Source organism: Ranitomeya variabilis, chromosome 4, assembly GCF_051348905.1.
Source record: "Ranitomeya variabilis isolate aRanVar5 chromosome 4, aRanVar5.hap1, whole genome shotgun sequence".
Taxonomy (NCBI): domain Eukaryota; kingdom Metazoa; phylum Chordata; class Amphibia; order Anura; family Dendrobatidae; genus Ranitomeya; species Ranitomeya variabilis.
In genome coordinates this window covers 32494827-32515619 of record NC_135235.1, presented here as the reverse complement: position 1 = coordinate 32515619, position 20793 = coordinate 32494827, and the positions used below count along the sequence as shown (strand labels likewise).

Here is a 20793-nt window from a genome sequence, read left to right as displayed (position 1 = left end):
TAGACCCGGTCCGTGGCCCTGTCCGTCAGTGGGGGACGTCCAGTGCAATAAGTAGTGGTGGTGTAGCGGTGCAGTTGTGGGGTGCAGGTCGCGGTAAATAACGAGGACACCAGGTTGCAGTCTCTTTACCTCTTTACTGAAGGTTTCAGAGTCCTCAGTCCAGAGCGCTGTCAACAGGGTTGTCAGAGACCGGCCGGTCCAAAGGCACATCAGGAGTTCTCTTCACAGGTGGGAATCAGTGTCTACCTTCTAGCGCTGGGTGTTGTAGTTCTTCCCTGCTGAGCTCCCGGGATAGTCCTCACAACTGTTTCTGTCTGTCTCTGATGTTCGTTCTCTCCGTCCCCCTGATGATATGGTAGGACGCACCCGTATGACGGGGTAGGCCTGGAGTTCTTCCGGGACCCTAGATTCGCCCCTCTCCCACAGCTGCCTCCGTTGTCTGCTTAGGTGTTAAGTGAGACAGCCAACCTGTAATTAGCTGTCCGGCCGTGGTTTGCAGTGTACTTAAAGTCTCTTACTTGCTCGGCGTTCCGGCCACCGACTGTTTGCGCCTCAGAAGGATGTTGTCGGTCTAACAGCACGACCTCCTTCTGGTCCCAATTCCTCTTTACTGTATTCCCTTTGTGCACTGGTTAGTTCTGCTCTGAGGAGTCTGCCAGGATCCCATCCCTGACAGGTCCTCTCACTAGCTCTTCCCAGCTACTTCTCTCTGTCTTCCTGTCCAACCCCCAGTTTTACCAGAGTGTGAGGAGTGGCCTACTAGATAGGACCACCCCCCCTGGTGGCCGGAGTGTGAAGTGTAGTGAGGTGTTACCTGGTCAGAGAAACTCCTTTAGTGCAATCAGACGTACCATAGCTCCCCATAGTGGCGGAGCCACAGTACTGCAACAACCAGGACTCTGGGGTGCTGCACACACACTAACATTTTAGTAGATTCAGGGTTGAGGAAAGGATGGACTCTGGAAATATATAAGTTGGAGGCGGCAGTGCATTGCAGTGCAGCGAAATAAGCGTCCATGTACATGAAAGGTTATGAAACGAGATGGGCGATTTAATCAGCACTTATTGAAATTTGTTAGAATTTCCCTAAATTTTGGGGATTTAATTTGCACAAATTCAGCAAATTGATGACAACCAACCTGATGAGATGGAATTAAATTAATGAAATACATTATATTCACTTGTCCTAGGCCCTCACCTGTATGTATGTATGTATGCCACCATCCGCCAAAGCTCCTTGGTCCCATGTGCTGTTCATTGGTTTATCTGGTCCTGAGATTAGGGATTGGCTTCACTTGGTACAGTATGAACATTTAGTAGCCTCAGCACTGGCAGAACCCAAACCAATGAGTTGCGACCATGTGTGGTCAATCACTGGCCATGGTACCACGTCAATGCGATGAATCACCCCTTTACGATACTGCATGAGGCCAATCACTGGCCTCAGCACTTGAAGAACCCACGTCAATGGGGTGCATCAAACCCTACACAACCACATAAGGACAATGTGAAGAAACTGAATTATATCTTAATTACCCAGACGACTATTTTTAGCAAACTAGGTAAAATATGCTGTTATCTATACTTTTGCTTGTGTAAGCCTGTAATAGTGACTTGTAAGCTGATATTTCATATAACACAGTGTGCACTTATCTTTGATGAATAGGTATGTTTGTTGATATGCTAATTATGCATTGTATTATGCAGCCAGTTTGTGACTTCGAAAGCAGAGAGGGAAAAACTATGCAAATAGATTAAATAATCAAGCAATGCTACTTGATCTCATCACCATTGTTCCCTTTATTTTGATGCTGGACTGAAGGACACTGGAAAAATCTAGTCTTGAAAGCTTGCAATTTGTTACCATCTTTTCAGTTAGCCATTAAAAGGTATCAACCACTGAGGACTCTCAATTCTAAATATTTTTGGAAAAATCTAAAAATCGGTTACATGCCTTTGTATAAAGAGACTCAGAGACAGAGAGACTGGGGGTAGAGAGACAGCCAGAGATTCTGCCAAGATGTATACACCCAAAGGACCAGAGACAGGACAGCAGCCAATATCATGGCTCCATCACAAGGGACACGGATCTATCATTCTACAGGAAACAACCTAGGGGTTTTTGGCTCCGGTTGGAAGAAAACAGGTCTGCTCCATTGACCATCGCTGGACCATGGATACATTTGGATAAAGCCAGGATTGGAACCCACTGGTCGCGTGACTCCATGGAGATGTTCGGATAAGCCAGGTTGTGACTCTCGTGTCAACTGGCCTTGTACCTCATATGGACTCAATGGACTGTCATCTTCCTATGTTTGTTGTTACCTCCTCTCTGTGTGTGTACCACAGGTTGGGTAGCCGACCCTGATGTAACATCTGCCACTATCCCGACGGGTCAGTGGAAGGATGAGACTCTGTAATGTGCACCATCTTGGGGAATTTTGTTGGGACTGTTCTGTGTGTTATCTGTTATTTTGTGGATCAGTAAAGCATTGCCACACTGGTTTTTCCTCACCCTGTGTTGTCTGAGTAGCGTTATGTCCACGTTAACTGGAGATTGGACGTTAGGCGGGACGATCCCTGGTCCATGCGGTTCCGGCTAGTGGAATTGGGTGCCTGCCGACCCCCCTTGTCCCCACAGGCAATTTCTCGCTTCAGCATTAGCAAAAGACTGTGGTCGAAGACTGGGGATCTGCAGCGGTGGAGTAAAGGTTTAGGTCCAGTAAGAATAATACATTTTATCATTTTTTAACCCGTTACCTCAACTTTGATGTTCTTCCTTTGGGGTCTGGAGAGACCTCAGAGTGCAATAAACGTCTTTACACGGCAATTGGCATACTTTCTTTTGAATCTGATTTGGTCAATCATTACTAGTCAGGGGAGCTATCCATCAAGGTTTGCACTCTTTTATACTTTAGCTTACAAATACTGATACAAAACACTGACCAGAATCTTGAGATGTAACGGCGTCCGGTCAGCGATAATCAGCCCACAGTATTGAAGCTTAGTCCACGCTCAGTCTTGTTGATCATCGTATGAATTCATACTGCACACTTGTTGTCCTACTGATTGATCTCTAGGGAGATCTGATTGATAAATGCCGCTGAACCATTTTTTTCTGGCACTTGTATCAAAGAGATAACGGAGAGATTCTCTTAATGAGACCAGAACTTCTGAACTTGATTAATGCATTAATTACCAAGTCCTCTGGGATGAATGACTTCTTATTTTACACTTTCAGTCTGGGAAGACTTTATTTTCCTCCTGTGAAATATTGATTTTTGGGGAATGCTTTCTGCCCTGTGTATATACAGACTCGTTACTGTTTTCTGACCAGACATGAAGTGCATAGATTTATCTATTAAAAGAGGAGGACCCAAGGTATCATCACTTGCATCTCAGATGTCAAAGATAGATTTTAGGTGGTGGAAGGAGCCATAAAAATCAGTCCGCAATGGAAACCAGTAAGTGTTTAATTGCTCTGCACTACTTCCCATATTAAATGTTTTTCAAGTGGATTTATGCACTTTTTCAACAAAACTCATAGAAAATCAAGGTAAAACAGATTTTGGCACAAATATCAGTCTAATATGTCCAGAAGCTGCCCTAATTTTTCAGCCACCCACTTTTTTCAGTAGGCAGTTCCTCTTCATCAGTTTTCAGCCAGTACTATAAGTATTGGAACATTCTTTCCCTTATTTCCTAGCAAGCATTCTCCTTCCATTGTCCAATAGCTTACCTGCCCAGAACAGAAAGTCTACCTCTCTGTCATTCTTGAATGCAGATTAACAGAATGGAGAGCAGGGTGGACCGAGAGATAAAGCTCTGCCCCCACTTCCCGTAGAGAGACAAAAAAAACACCCCCACTTCCCATGGAGACAAAGGTCTGCACCCGCTTCCTGTAGAAAGACAAAATCACACCCCCACTTTCTGAACAGATAAAGATCCTCACCCAGTTCCTGCAGAGATAAATATCCACCCTCAATTCCTGTAGAGAGACAAAGGCCAGCTGCCACTTCCTGCAGAGACAAAGACCCGCCTCCACTTCCTGTAGACAAAGATCAGTTACCACTTCCTGTAGCGACACATAGACCCACCGCCACTTCCTGTAGAGAGGCATAGACCTGCCACCAATTCCTGTAGAAAGACATACAATAGCCCCCACTTCCTATAGAGAGACATAGACCCGCCTCCACTTCCCATAGAGAGACAAAGACCTGCACAGAGATAAAGATCCACCCACATTTCCTGTGGAGAGACAAAGGCCATCTGCCACTTCACTTCCTGTAGAGACAAAGACTTGCCCCCACTTCCTGTACAGACAAAGACCCACCCCACTTCCTGTAGAGAGACAAAGACGCTCCCCCCACTTCTTGTAGAAACATAGACCCACCCCCACTTCTTGTAGAGAGGCATAGACCCTCTGTAACAAGGTGGTTCGGGGTGGTAGTCCCAGCCGAGTCAACTAAGCCACAGTCAGTATAGACCCTTGTACAGAAGTAGGCAGGACAAATGCATTCCAGACACAGCTGCAGTCCAACAAGGTAATGATTTAATGAAAGGAAATGAATAAAGTACAAACATTGGCTTCCTGTTCTCTGCCTAGATTCGCCGTACCCTCAACAGCCGAAAGAGGCAGTAGTCCTTACGCCGGAATCTGGATGCTTGAAGTTCCTTCAGCAGGGCCCTTATGTAGTCTTGGGGCCATCAATTCCTGTAGAGACACACACCCGCCACAACTTTCTGTAGAGACATAGACCTGCCTGTCATGTTCTCAATGGCAAGAGAACATAGCATCAGCATATATAGGAACTAGCTCTTGGAAGATGGGAACTGAGCTGACCATGAACTAAACCTAACGCACAACTAGCAGTGGCCGGGTAGCATGCCTACGTTGATTCTAGATGCCCAGCACCAGCCGGAGGACTAAATAATGCTAGCAGAGGAAAATATTAGTCCTAGCTCACCTCTAGAGAAATACCCCGAAAGGAGACAGAGGCCCCCCACATGTATTGGCGGTGAATTAAGATGAAATAACAAACGTAGTATGAAAATAGGTTTAGCAAATTTGAGGTCCACTTACTACATAGCAGAAGACAGAAAGGACACTTTCATGGTCAGCTGAAAACCCTATCAAAACACCATCCAGAAATTACTTTAAAACTCTGGCATTAACTCATAACACCAGAGTGGCAATTCCTGTTCACAAGAGCTTTCCAGACACAGTAACGAAACTACAGCTGTGAACTGGAACAAAAATGCAAAAACAAACATGGACAAGAGTCCAACTTATCTAGTAGTTGTCTAGGAGCAGGAACAAGCACAGAGAGGCTTCTGATAACATTGTTGACCGGCAAGCAACTAACAGAGCAGCAAGGTTATATAGCGACTCCCACATCTTGATGGGAACAGGTGAACAGAGAAGATGAAGACACCAGTTCAATTCCACCAGTAGCCACCGGGGGAGCCCAGAATCCAAATTCACAACACCTGCCCCCACTTCCTGTAGAGAAACAGACCTGCCCTCACTTCCTGCAGACAGACATAGACCCACCCCCGCTTCCTATAGAGAGACATAGACTGGCCCTTTCTTGCTGTAGAGAAAGAGACCCATCCCCACTTCCTCTAGAGACATTGACCCACCCCCACTTTCTGTAGAGAGACATAGACCTGCCCCCACTACCTGCAGAGAGAAATAAACCCATCCCCACTTCCTGTAGAGACATAGACCCATCCTTACTTCCTGTAGAGAGACATATACCCGCCCCCACTTCCTGTAGAGATAGAGACCCACTCCCACTTCCTGTAGAGAGACATATATCTGCCCCCACTATCTGCAGAGAGAAATAAACCCATCCCCACTTCCTCTAGAGACATTGACCCACCCCCACTTTCTGTAGAGAGACATAGACCTGCATCCACTACCTGCAGAGAGAAATAAACCCATCCCCACTTCCTGTAGAGACATAGACCCATCCCTACTTCCTGTAGAGAGACATATACCCACGCCCACTTCCTGTAGAGATATAGACCCACTCCCACTTCCTGTAGAGAGACATATATCTGCCCCCACTATCTGCAGAGAGAAATAAACCCATCCCCACTTCCTGTAAAAAGACATAGACCCGTCCCCACTTCCTGTAGAGACACAGACCCACCCCCACTTCCTGTAGAGACATAGACCCACCCCCACTTCCTGTAGAGAAATAGACCCGCCCCCACTTCCTGTAGAGAGACAAAGACCCGCCACCAGTCCCTGTAATCCCTCTGTGTCTCTTCTTCTAGAGACGAATTACATTTGACAACCAGTAGTTAACATCAAGTTGCACAGAAGGGAGACACCTAGTGGCCTCCATTTTGGATGGATTTTCCAGAAATAAGACAATTTATAAATAAAGTGATTTGCGGATTGAATATTTATCACATTATTTATCAAATTAGATCAAGTTGTCTGGAAAGTGCAAGCACCATTTAATGCATTGCCAGTGTTTTGTATGGATGCCCAGACTGAAAGCCACTGTTAAACTAATAAACAGTAAGGGGACTAGAAACAGTAACCCCCCTATAATTTTTTTTTTAATTCCTTCTTTCTCTTTACACCATAAGCTTATTGGTTATTCAAACACTTTATCATATATTCTCCTGTTTCTGTATATGCTCCTTTGTACATTTTACTGTTGAACCATGGTCATGATGTGGTCCATATAGAAAAATGGTGGTCACTGAAATATATTAAGGAGTTACAACATTTTCTACTTAGTATCATGAAAGCGATGTGTGTACACCATAGTGGTCTGTTAACCAGACAGAGGGCAAAAGAGTGGGTTTTTTGCCCTCCTTTAGGTTGGTATAAGTTATAATGCAAAAAAAGATAAGAAATGGTATATCAGGTGATGTTATTCCATACAATAGTATGCATTACAAAACATATTGTGCAAAATAATTAAAAAAAAGTCTATGGGAACCTACTGTATATATGAGGAATGCCACTGTAAGGCATCCATCAGAGCAAGCTTTTTCTTGCAATTATGTCAAACTAGCTGTTTCCAGCCAGCTAACGCTCGGCACGCTCATTGCTATCTAATTAACGCTGCTGGTGATTAAACTAAAGTAAATAATGACAACATTCAATAGCGCTAACGCAGGTGGTAAATTAACTTAAAATGAAGTTAATAACAATAGTGTGGTAATGGGGTGGGGGCGGGATTATGTGTGGTGATGTGGTGGGGGGGCAGGATTATGTGTGGTGATGTGGTGGGGGGGCAGGATTATGTGTGGTGATGTGGTGGGGGGGCAGGATTATGTGTGGTGATGTGGTGGGGGGGCAGGATTATGTGTGGTGATGTGGTGGGGGGGCAGGATTATGTGTGGTGATGAGGTGGGGGGGCGGGATTATGTGTGGTGATGTGGTGGGGGGCGGGATTATGTGTGGTGATGTGGTGGGGGGGCGGGATTATGTGTGGTGATGTGGTGGGGGGGCAGGATTATGTGTGGTGATGAGGTGGGGGGGCGGAATTATGTGTGGTGATGTGGTGGGGGCGGGATTATGTGTGGTGATGTGGTGGGGGGGCGGGATTATGTGTGGTGATGTGGTGGGGGGGCAGGATTATGTGTGGTGATGTGGTGGGGGGGCAGGATTATGTGTGGTGATGAGGTGGGGGGGTGGGATTATGTGTGGTGATGTGGTGGGGGGCGGGATTATGTGTGGTGATGTGGTGGGGGGGCGGGATTATGTGTGGTGATGTGGTGGGGGGGCGGGATTATGTGTGGTGATGTGGTGGGGGGGCAGGATTATGTGTGGTGATGTGGTGGGGGGGCAGGATTATGTGTGGTGATGAGGTGGGGGGGTGGGATTATGTGTGGTGATGTGGTGGGGGGCGGGATTATGTGTGGTGATGTGGTGGGGGGGCGGGATTATGTGTGGTGATGTGGTGGGGGGGTGGGATTATGTGTGGTAATGAGGTGGGGGGCAGGATTATGTGTGGTGATGTGTTGGGGGCGGGATTATGTGTGGTGATGTGGGAGGTGGAGTTACTGTGCAGGGGGCGGGATTAGCGAGTAATCACGATGCCTCTTATATATATATATAGATAGAGATGATTAATATCATATGAACAGGGCTTGAGAGACAAGTTTAGATCCTCACCTAACTCCGACAACCCAACAGCCCATGTTGCACAGTTTGTCAGCAGATATCCGAGGTTGTCCACCTTTGAGGACAATTTATCTTTTTTTTCTTAAGGGGGCTAAAAATTATTTTATTTTTGCAATTAGTTTTTTCTGTTGCACTGTCTATTGCTGGCTGCAGAAGGAGCTAACTGAGAATCCACCAGTGAGCTCACGATAATTCTCTGACGGGGAGTGTGTAACTCTTTGGTTGAGCTCCTCTAAGCTGAAATATAACCACAGACCACATCACAGTAGAATGTGCAGGGAATCAGTCTGTAAAAGCCAAACGGTGCAACATTTTCAGTGAAACCCAACGGCAAAAGAAAAATCATTTTTAGTCCCAAATACAGTACATGCTTTTAAGTTAAAAAAAAAGTGACCCCCTCTGCTATTACATTAAATCATGCAAAAAATATCCATCAAACTCCTTTTGTTCATTACAATATACAGTGTTAACAATTAAAGGAGAGAAAATCAGATGCCAGTTACCATAAAATATAGTACATTTTTTCCTGGCAGATAGATGGGCACTTTTTACATTCATCAGGAAGCAACAGAACCGGAGTATCTTTTCTTAAGGGCTCGCTCACATGGCCGAGCGCTATCTGATGCTTTCCTGCCAATAAGGCGTCGGCTTACACTCGCTGATACAGTCCACAAATAACGGACTCATTTTCATCAATGTGCAGGATCAGATTTTCATCAGCGTCAGGTCTGCGAGTCCAGCAGAGATTCATCATCATCATTTTGTTTTGACAAGGTTTTCTCAAGCTTCTCCTATGAACCAAGGAAGACAATCTGACCACTAGCACACACCTATCATGGCAGCCTAATGCTGTTTGTTTGTTGTTTTTTTTTCACGGACTTACATTGGAGTGTTTGATCCATGACTTGTATCAAAAATGGACAAGCATTTGCTTTTTTGGAGGGATGCACACAGTCGCCAAGAAAACTTCTGAAATGTGACCAGCCATGTACACTGTGATGGGTACGAGTTCAATCTGTGAAAATTGATGGAGGCTGTAGAAGGACTTCATAAAGGACGGTGACAGTTTATCCAGAAGGCAAAAACCCCATGGGGCAGATACTAATAGCGCCATATTAAGGGAAAAATTAATTCCTGGCTTCACATACGGCAATCGGACTAATTTCTTGGATCAAGGTCCCATCACAGAATTTAGTGTGCATAACCTGTAATGTTATATTGTTCAAGATAGGCATCCAAGCCCCTACTTGAATTTTAGCAGTGAATCATCCATTACATCATATGGCAGAAAGTTCCATTATCTCACTGCTCTTACAATAAAGAATCCATAATTTCACTGCTCTTACAATAAAAAAATCCATAATTTCATTGCTTACAGTAAATAATCCATAATCTCACTGCTCTTACAATAAAGAATCCATAATCTAACTGCTCTTACAGTAAAGAATCCATAGTCTCACTGCTCTTACAATAAAGAATCCATAGTCTCACTGCTCTTACAATAAAGAATCCATAGTCTCACTGCTCTTACAATAAAGAATCCATAGTCTCATTGCACTTACAGTAAATAATCCATAATCTCACTGCTCTTACAATAAAGAATCCATAATCTCATTGCGCTTACAGTAAATAATCCATAATCTCACTGCTCTTACATTACACTGTGTTCCAAATTATTATGCAAATTGGCTTTAAGTGTCATACAGATTTAATTGTTTTGTTTTTCAAATAAACTCGTGGATGGTATTGTGTCTCAGGGCTCAATGGATCACTGAAATCAATCTGAAACCCATGTGATAATTAGTTTTACAGGTGATTCTAATTAAAGGAAAACTACTTAAAAATGATGTTCCACATTATTAAGCAGGCCACAGGTTTCAAACAATATTGGAAATAAAAAGGATCTCTCTGCTGCTGAAAAGCGTTAAATAGTGGAATGCCTTGGTCAAGGGATGAAAATAATAGATATTTCCCGAAAACTTAAGCATGATCATCATACTGTGAAGAGATTTGTGGCTGAATCTGAGCACAGACTTGTTCGTGCTGATAAAGGCAGGATGAGGAAGGTTTCTGCCAGGCAAGTTCATCGTATTAAGAGAGCAGCTGTTAAAAAGCCATTACAAACCAGCAAACAGATATTTGAAGTTGCTGGTGCCTCTGGAGTCCCTCGAACTTCATGGTGTAGGATCCTTCAAAGGCTTGCTGTGGTGCATAAACCTACTATTCGGCCACCCCTAAACAGTGTTCACAAGCAGAAACAGTTGCAGTGGGCCCAGACATACATGAAGACTAATTTTCAAACAGTCTTGTTTACTGATGTCGAGCAACTGTGGATGGTCCAGATGGATGGAGTAGTGGATGGTTGGTGGATGGCCACCATGTCCCAACAAGGCTGCGACATCAGCAAGGAGTGGAGGAGTCATGTTTTGGGCTGGAATCATGGGGAAACAGCTGGTAAGGCCCTTTAAGGTTCCTGAAGGTGTGAAAATGATCTCTGCAAAGTATATAAAGTTTCTGACTGACAACTTTCTTCCATGGTATAAAAAGCAGAAACGTGCCTTCAGGAGCAGAATCATCTTCATGCATGACAATGCCCCATGTCATGCAGCAAAGAATACCTCTGAGTCATTGGCTGCTATGGGCATAAAAGGAGATAAACTCACGGTGTGGCCACCATCTTCCCCTGACCTCAACCCTATAGAGAACCTTTGGAGTATCATCAAGCAAAAGATCTATGAGGGTGGGAGGCCGTTCACATCCAAACAGCAGCTCTGGGAGGCGATTCTGAATTCATGCAAAGAAATACAAGCAGAAACTCTCCATAAACTCACAAGTTCAATGGATGCAAGAACTGTGAAGGTGATATCAAAGAAGTGTCCTATGTTAACATGTAACTTGGCCTGTTAGGATGTTTTGGAGTTAAATAGCTTTATTGTTCAGTGAATGTGACCTAATGCTGCAAATTCCACAAATGAGCATTTTCAGTTCTTTAAAACATATCAAATGTTTAGAAATTCTACTGTGCGTAATAATTTGGAACAGTGCATTGTGAGTTTTTATTCATTTTGGAGATTATACTGTTATCATTGGGAGGTTTCACCAATAAAATTCGAAGTATATTCTAACAGGTGATGACTTTTATTAGACTGACTGTCATTTGCCCCGACCTTTTAGGAAAATCCGAGAAAAATGTAATTTGCATAATAATTTGGAACATAGTGTAAATAATTCATTATCTCACTGCTCTTACAATAAATAATCCATTATCTCACTGCTCTTACAATAAAGAATCCATAATCTCACTGCTCTTACAATAAATTATCCATAATATCACTGCTCTTACAATAAAGAATCCATAATATCACTGCTCTTACAGTAAAGAATCCATAATCTCACTGCTCTTACAATAAATTATCCATAATATCACTGCTCTTTCAATAAAGAATCCATAATCTCACTGCTCTTACAATAAATAATAATCTCACTGCTCCTAAAGTAAAGAGCCTTTTTCTGTGATTATTATTAAACCTTTTCTAGATGTAGATGATGCCGCCTTGTCCCCGTTGCTGGTCTAGGTGTAAAAAGATGATTAGAAAGATCTCTGTACCCTCCTCTCATATATAGGTGGTTATCTACTTACTTTCTTTAATATTTCATGGCACCATGAAAGAAATAGAGTTGGCTTAGGGGAAGTCAAACGATAAAAGATGGGCCCTCAAAGCGTTTGTCCCAAGATCGCAACATTTTACTTATCCCCATCTTACTGAATGTCCGAGCTATAGATGTAACAATCGCAACTTGACCCCTGACTCATGGAAGGCATTGTTCTCAGCATAGGTAAGGTGTCTGGGGATGCCACTGCTGGGAACCCACCTATCCCACGGCTATGACACCAAAACTCAATAGAGACCCCTGTTTGAATTAAAGGGACTCAGTCACCAGGTTTTTGCTATGCAATTTGACATCAGCATGGTGCAGAGGCAGAGATCCTGATTCCAGCTATGTGTCATTTACTGTGCTGCTTGCTGTCATTTTCATACAATCACAGCTTCTTCTCCTGTAGATCTAGCAGAGATTTCAATGCTGAGCTCTGTATAACACCCCCCCCCCCATCACTGATTGGTTGCTTCACGTGTGCAATGTCATAGGCAGAAAGCTGCCAATCAGCAGCAGGGGTGGGATTACACAGAGCAGTAGGACCAGGAGGCACCTAGTCCTGTAATGATAATCTCCTGCTGATAAAACACTGATTTTATTGAAACAACAGCACACAATCTATTAAAGTTGCAATCTTAGGAAAACAATTGGAATACGTTGGGGTCCGCTCCATCTAAAGGCCCAGAACTAAGAAATGAAGCTAAAAATACTAGAACCAGAGGATCAGATTAAAATCTCAGCAGTTTAAGAAATGAGCACACGCTTGAAAAAAAAAAAGTGCCGGTGACCTGACTCACTGCCCATAACCCGACATTAGTGACACATTTCCCACTGACTTTACCCGACACCAATTTATTATTGATGGGCATATAACAATCTCGATAATTCTAGTCAACCGACATTGTAAAAGAAATGGACTTGAGGAATAAGAAGCGGGGGCAGGTAATTGGCTCATGCTGCTTTGTGCATTTACTTAGATTGTATTTGTTTTCAGATGTAGAGTAATCATTTATTAACCAAAATTAATTAAGTATGTATTAACCCCTTCCCTCAAGGGCAATTGTTTGCTTCTTTTGCTAATTACTTTTTTTTCCCTCCCCTTCTTCCAAGAGTCATAACGTCTTTGATCTTTACATCCCCATAGCCATATGAGGACTTTTTGATGACTAAGTAATCGGCACCTTGTGAATGCTACACAGGGGGGCGAGGAAAGCTGGTGCGAATGTGCACTGGTGGCCGTTACATATAGAAGTCGCTGACAATAAACTAACTAAATGGATTTTCAGCAGCGATTGGCGCTCGCTCTGCTCGCTGCTCTTAGAGACACGTGTAATACAACGCCGTCCTTATTATTGCTGGATATGGAGAGTGTTATTTTATATTTGTTGCATAATATAATAGAAAAATAGTCTTAGAATAAGTTAAATGTCTCGTGTTTTATAAGGTCAGGATGCTAGATTTTTGCTCTTTAGAGAAGCCACTTAATTTGGAAAAGGTCACAGATGGCTGACATGTCTTTGGTCCGGAAAATGTCACAAACACCATTTTCTCCAAGAGATGCACTGCTGCGACATTTCTAATGTGAATGGCAAATGTGGAATCAATATGTTACATAAAAATGATATATGTGCCATTAACTAGGCTGCATCACTGACAAAATGCTGGTTGGATCCTTTATCTTTTATCTATCTATTTATTATGTGAAAAAGTGTTTGCCCCCTTCCTGATTTCCTACACTCTTGCATGTTTGTCACACTTAGGCTACTTTCACACTAGCGTCAGCCTGTCGCATACTGTGAAATAGAAGCACAACGTGGGCAGCGGATGCAGTTTTTCAACGCATCCGCTGCCCCATTGTAATGTCTGGGGAGGAGGGGGCGGAGTTCCAGCCGCGCATGCGCGGTCGGAAATGGCGGACACGATGCACAAAAAAGTTACTTGTAATGTTTTTTTGTGCCTACGGTCCGCCAAAACACGACGCAATAATGAACACATGCACATGTTCAGGCTTTTGAGTGTCTTTTAACCGCTGCAGCTTCCCGAGGATGCCAAGGTCCATTCTTCAGGCATTACCGGTCCATTCTTCAGGCATTACAGGTCCATTCTTCAGGCATTACCGGTCCATTCTTCAGGCATTACAGGTCCATTCTTCAGGCATTACAGGTCCATTCTTCAGGCATTACCGGTCCATTCTTCAGGCATTACAGGTCCATTCTTCAAGCATTACCGGTCCATTCTTCAGGCATTACCGGTCCATTCTTCAGGCATTACCGGTCCATTCTTCAGGCATTACCGGTCCATTCTTCAGGAATTACCGGTCCATTCTTCAGGAATTACCGGTACATTGTTCAGGCATTACTGGTCCATTCTTCAGGCATCACCAATCCATTCTTCAGACATTTTCTGCTCAGAAAACGCTCTATGCTTTACAATACAAGTCAACTGGAAAGCTCAAAAGATGCTGCATGATGCCCGAGTATACCGTATTTTTTTAGCCATTTACCAGCGTTTTCTGCTTGAAAAATCACCAGTGGTTTCTTCATTGTTAATCGGAGTTAAAAACGTCCAAAAAATGCCAGTAAATAAAAAAAGAAAAACACTAAAAAAAAAAACAACTGGTGATCAAAACAACCACTCAGGAAGCAACCCAAAAAATGCTAGGAAAGATGCTTCACATAAAAAAAGGCAATTTGTGAAGGGTCCTAATCTAGGAAAAGTAGGCTGGTTCGCCCACCTGAAAGAGACATTGTGTGACGTTTTTCAATCTCTGGCGAACTTCCTGAGTTTTTCAAGTAAAAGACATTTCAGGAAACTATTTTTTTTCTTTCTGAAAGCGTCTTTTGTGATGTTTTTTTCCACGGGTCGTTTCTTAAGCGTTTTTCCAATGGTTTTGGCCGTCAGTGGCTTTTTGATTGGTTTTTCCGTGGATTTTGTGACGTCTTTAGTACTAATTTTGTAGGCAAAAACAATAATGATACAATAACTGGCAGACCCGTGGAAGCGCTCTTTCTTAGCGCGAAACGGCCATCGTCGTCTCGTCTGTTGCACTCCTGCACTCTGTTACTCCCCCGTGCCGTGAAGATGCCTTTGTGTGCGATCTAATAAAGAACACTTGAACTGCAAGCCTGGTGAGGCGTTTTTTCTACTGCCAGTTATTGTATCATAGACTTTATATCAACGCAAGCACCTCCTTGTTGTTTCGGACGTCCAGTTTTTTTGCACTCCACGATAGTGAATAGCTCTGATATTAGAAGCTGTGCGGCTTGCTTTATTCTGCTCATAAAAAAACAATAATGAAGCGCTCTTCCAGACATTCTTTTGAGCCTTGCCTCAGAGTTATCCGGTAAAGTACACAGGGTTTTCTGAGCGGAAAATTGCAGAAAAATGATCAGGTCACTTCTTTTAGAAACCTTCGATTAACAACAGTGATTTACACACGTCCAAACGCCTGAACATTCGCACAGCGTGCAGTTTTCACCTAGAAATGCATACATTTATTCTTTTGAATTCCTGACAGGTTTTTCAGATTTCCGCCTGAAAAAGTTTTTGTGTGCACATAACGTAAAAGGAGTTTTCGGAGAAATTCCGCTCATTTCCGGGTGTAGCTCAGTAAATTAGTTTTGTCTGTAGAATGGAAGACTTATTAAGCTGAGAACAACTAAGGGAGAACGCTAAATATCTCGAAATAAGAAACCTAAATAACCTGCTGACCTCCGCACAAATAAAAAATACTTATTTTCTGCCCCATCAACTGGAGCCTTATATCTATTTGTAACACTAATGCATAGTGCTCAATGATATCTTATGTCAAATACAACCTTTCACTATTGGTCACAAATGGAAACTTTGTAAATAGTTTTGTGTCTGTATTCCAGATACATTTTGTTCCGCAAGAGATGCAAAAACTCTCTTTTTGCTTTCTCCCGAAGCACCAAATGGTTAAGACATTATCACATCACAGGGTGATCTGCGGAGAAAGAAATAGTAAGTGTTCATATGCTGTACATCACCTCCGCAGAGCTAATGAAGCATTATAAAGAGCATTTTAACATACATATAAGGAAGATCTCTGGAGATTGAGATTGTTCATCAATTTTCTTTCTCAGGTCATCAGACAGTTCTCTTCTCTTTGTGTTCTCCATACTTAGTCTGACACACACAGACACAAAATGCAAACACTGAGTCAACTTCTCCCCTTTTTATCTGGCTTCAGTTGTGGTTTTCATATTGCCCACACCTGTTACTTGCCACAAGTGAGTTTGAACAAGCATCACATTGATTGAAACAAAGTTGTTTACCCACAATTTTGGAGAGGTGCCAACAATTTTGTCCAGCCTATTTTTTGGCATTTTGTGGGAAATTATGTCCAATTTGCCTTTTTTTCCCAGTTTTTTTTTGTGCTGTTCCAATACACACGAAGGAAATAAACATGTGTATAACAAAGCGTGTGTAATTGCAATAATTTCCTGGGAGAAATACTTCATTTTCTGGAACCATTTCGGCCGTGACTTTATATTACTCTGTATGTCCCTACACCCTGGGACAAAATGTACCAAATTTGGTGCATATCGGCACACAATATTCCATGAGGGTTTAAACCTATTTCTTATACAATTAGGTGGGATGGGAACGTCCTGTGTGATATTAGACTTTGTAAAGAACATACGTTCAAAATGCTCCACCAAATTGGATGTGCGATGGATTTTTTTCTTTTAAATCTATAGATATAATAAAACTGAAAAATTTCCAAGATCCAAACCTGGAGTTTTGATTTTCTCATTTTGGACAATTTATTTTGTTTTATACAGTTTGTTTGGAAAAGAGTTTGGTTCTGATGGGGAAAGGGTAAGGTTTTGAGGAAAGTGGCATGACCACATACTCCAGAAAGTGAAGCCATCAGTAAGTGGTGTGAAGTTAGAAAAAAAAAAATGAATGAGAATTGAGAAAACCAAAAATTCAGCAACATCTCCTTTATGATTATGATACATCGCTCTTACCAGTACATTGGAATTTTGCCTCCAGTAATAAATGGGATTACTTGTATTCCACAGCTCCCCATATGCAGGATAATGCACAAATATTGTTGTCAAAGCGCCAGAGATCAACCTTGATTGAGGGTTGTTTGCCAGGATAAAAGCATACTGAGCAATAGAGGTTATTGGGAGCAATCACTAGACGGGATTTTCTAGCGCATCAGATTAATGATTTTCTTTTTTTCCAAGTGTTTTTTTTTGTGCCCCTGGTTTTGATTATTGGTCATTTGCACAATATTGTAGCAATTATATAGAATAATAAAAGGTAAAATGGTCTACAAGTGTTGGATCAACCATAGGCATTTTTATATATCCTCAGGATACATGACATAAATGTCTGATGGGGATCCCTCTACAAAACAGGGGCCTTCGACTTCCATTTAGCTTGATGAGATGACGATTGACTACCAAATCCAGATGGGAAAAAATTGGAAATTTGGCTTTGCATGTGCGTAGCTCTTTCCATTCACTACTATGGGATACACGGAAACCTCTGAGCGAGCATTGTCTGCTTAGACTGGCTTCATGCATCTTTGAAGTGTGGTGTCATGAATCAGTAAGGGACTCGTGGCAGCTCTGGGTCTGCGGAAATTTAAATGTTTTTTCCTTTTGTTCCAGCAAGAGTTAATGCCAGTCTTTTGCTAGCAGTTTCTTTTAGACTGGTCAGCTGATGTTGGTTGGTAACCACTCCCATCTCCCTTTAAATAGTCACATGACCCATCAGCTAGTTTTCTTCTATGCAGACCAGCTTGGTGTGTGGAGCTCGCCTATGACTGTGATATTGCTGCTGTGGGAGTCCTGCTTAACTGGTGACATTTTCTCTGCTGCTGTGGAGCTTAGCAGAACATTCTGAGCTGAGTAGTATCCTTTTTGTCTGTCCCTTATTTGTCTCTTTCCCTGTATATATCATCTGCATTGGCAAGCATCCTTGCACTATCCAGGGATAGCAGAGGTGACAGGGACTAGGCACATGACAGTGGTGGGGGTAAGGACCCATATAGGGAGTGAGGGAAGCTTAGAGACAAGCACAGCTTGGTGTCAGGAGGTGTCCCATCCCCCGCTTCCTACCGTTAGGACCTTCCTCTCCATTTTCCATCCCGTCATATTTATATGCTGTGTCATCCACCAGACTTACCCGTGTCTGGGTGTGATACATGGAGTATGCTCGGATTGCAGTGCTAGTTCTCTTCACCTTAGGTGACACATTAGTTGGGAAGAATATTGCAATTTGAGCACTGTGTTTAAGGGCAGTCTCACATGTCCAGATAATTCCGGTACCGGAAACAATCAGTACCGGAATTATCCGTGTCCGTGTGCCCCTACGTTTCTTGTGTACATCAGTGTGGCACACTTGCGGCACACGTGTGCCGCCCGTGTGCCCACTGGGTACCACACGCATCGTGCTGGGTACCACACGTACCAGCATCTGGTGCTGAAGCCGTGATTCATATCTTCTCTGCAGCAGCGTTTGCTGCAGAGAAGATATGAATAATAGTGTTTAAAATAAAGATCTATGTGTCTGCCTCCCCCCCACCCCCTGTGCGCCCCCCCGCTGTCCTGAAAATACTCACCCGCTTCCCTCGTTGGCTGTCGGTGCTTCCTGGTCTGGCCGCGGCTTCCACGTATGCGGTCACGTGGGGCCGCTCATTTACACTCATGAATAGGCGGCTCCACCCCTATGGGAGGTGGAGCCGCATATTCATGACTGTAATCGGCGGCCCCACGTGACCGCATACAGTGGAAGCCGCGGCCAGACCAGGAAGCACCGACAGCCAACGAGGGAAGTGGGTGAGTATTTTCAGGACAGCGGGGGGGGGGGGGCGCACAGGGGGTGGGGGGGCGGCGGACACATAGATCTTTATTTTAAACACTATTATTCATATCTTCTCTGCAGCAAACGCTGCTGCAGAGAAGATATGAATCGCGGCTTCAGCACCATGTGGGGGGACAGCGCTTACTGTAGCGCTGTCTCCTGCACGCACACGGACTGCAGACGGACAACGTCCGTGTGCGGTCCGTGTTTTACACGGACCCATTGACTTTAATGGGTCCGTGTAATACGTGCGCTCCCACAAACACTGACATGTCTCCGTGTTTGGCACACGGAGACACGGTCCGCAAAAAATCAATGACATCTGAACAGATGCATTGATTTTAATGGGTCTATGTGTGTCAGTTGCTCCTGTACGTGAGGAAACTGTCACCTCACGTACTGGAGACACTGACGTGTAAAACCGGCCTAATGGATGTGTAAAAGTAATATTACTACCAAATAAAAGTGAATAGAGTGCGAAGCCGGGCTGTGAAGTCGGAGTCCATTTTGGTGGAGTTGGTATAAAATGGACATACTCCAAAATATATAATACATTGGGTTCAGTGCAGGATGTGCTCTAAAGGTTTTCAGTAGAATTTGGGAAAGTTAAGAAATGTTCTAAGTCTGTTCTGTTCCTGATCTAAGGATCTCGGCTTCTAGTTGAGATGAATCTGTGCTGCACTTTATGTACATGCTCAGTAGAGACCAGTGCTGTGGAGTCAAGGTAAGGGAAATTGAGGAGTCAGAGTCGGTGGTTTGTCTTACCGACTCCACAGCCCTTGTGCAAATTCAAGTTTAAATTTATTTTTCCACCTGGATTTAGTAGATAATTGATGGCTCATCATTCAGCCTAGATGGAAGTTATAGGATCCTTTCTGGAAATAGTGGAAGGTCCCACATCTATCAGACATTTATGGCATATTCAATGAAATTATATCAGACTAAGACTATATTCACACATTTCTTTTTTGCAGCGTTTTTTTTCTGCAGCCAAAACCTCCTCTCTTGGTTGTAAAAAAGCTACTTACAAAAATCAAGTTTTGCTGTGTTTTCGTTGCAATTCTGGTGCGGAATATAATGTGTCATTTGTCTTCAGAACATGTTTAATAAAGTTAGTTACATTCATCAAAAAAGCAACAGAAATGCAGGGTTGTGGCTTTTCCAGTGTTTTTGCTTTTTAGGGGTGAAAAAAAAAATGCTGCAGAAACCGTGAAAGAATTGACATTCTGGGGTTGTCAAAAAAGCATCAGTTTTCCATTTCAGGCAGGAAAAAAAGTAATATTGTGCATGACATTTCTGAAATCTTCTAGCTTTTGCTGGTACTAAAAATTGCAGTTTTTAATTTGCATAAAAAAGCATGATAAAAATCTGCTGCTTTGCAGCATGTGAACGTGCCCTAATTACGCTGAATTTGGCAATCCAGTGTAGGAAAACTAGGCGACATGTCCTGTGGTCATCACTCAAATTTCTGAACCAAATTGGATTTTTTAATGCCTAATAGGAAGGCCACTAAAAAATACTACGTTGCCCATGCGGCTGCCATAGTAGACATGTCTGCAATAAGGAGAAAATGGTGTGCACTCTGGTCTAAAGTACGAGGTGCCGATGGAACAGACCTTGACGGCCCCAGCACGTAGTAGTAGAAATTCACCGACACACTTGTTTGTCAGTTTGCAAGCGTGTTTTCACAATTTATTCCAAAGATAGTCTCAAACAGATAAATAAACCACAAGCAGCGCAGTGATATAGTTTGATATAACAACCCAACGTTTCGACCCTCCAGGGTCTTAGTCATGGGGTTACTTGGTTGTTGGTGCCAGGGTAGAGGGTAAAGAACAGCTGCACATTAAGCAGGGCGCGGATGCGCCGCTCTACAGCCCTCTGCACCACGCCACCAGCAGTCTCGGGTACCTAAACAACAAGGGTCCCTCTCCATATTCTTTACCCTCTACTCTGGCACCAACAACCAAGTATTTTCCAAGGAGGTTTGGATTCACATACTGTTCCATTAATGACCGCTTGCTTTTCTTCGGTAATGTCTGATTACGAGCGGTACATTCGAGCGTACGTCAATTTAGCCAACTAATCAAGAATTTGCACTACAGAATAATAAAGTCTTTCGGCGTAATCAGCCG

The 20793-nt window shown here is 43.2% G+C and overlaps 1 protein-coding gene across 2 annotated transcripts in view; it reads left to right on the top strand.

The window, feature by feature from the left end:
• Positions 1 to 20793, top strand: part of LOC143769594 (neurotensin receptor type 1-like) — a 35609-nt gene that overhangs the window by 4547 nt on the left and 10269 nt on the right. The window lies entirely within an intron of this gene.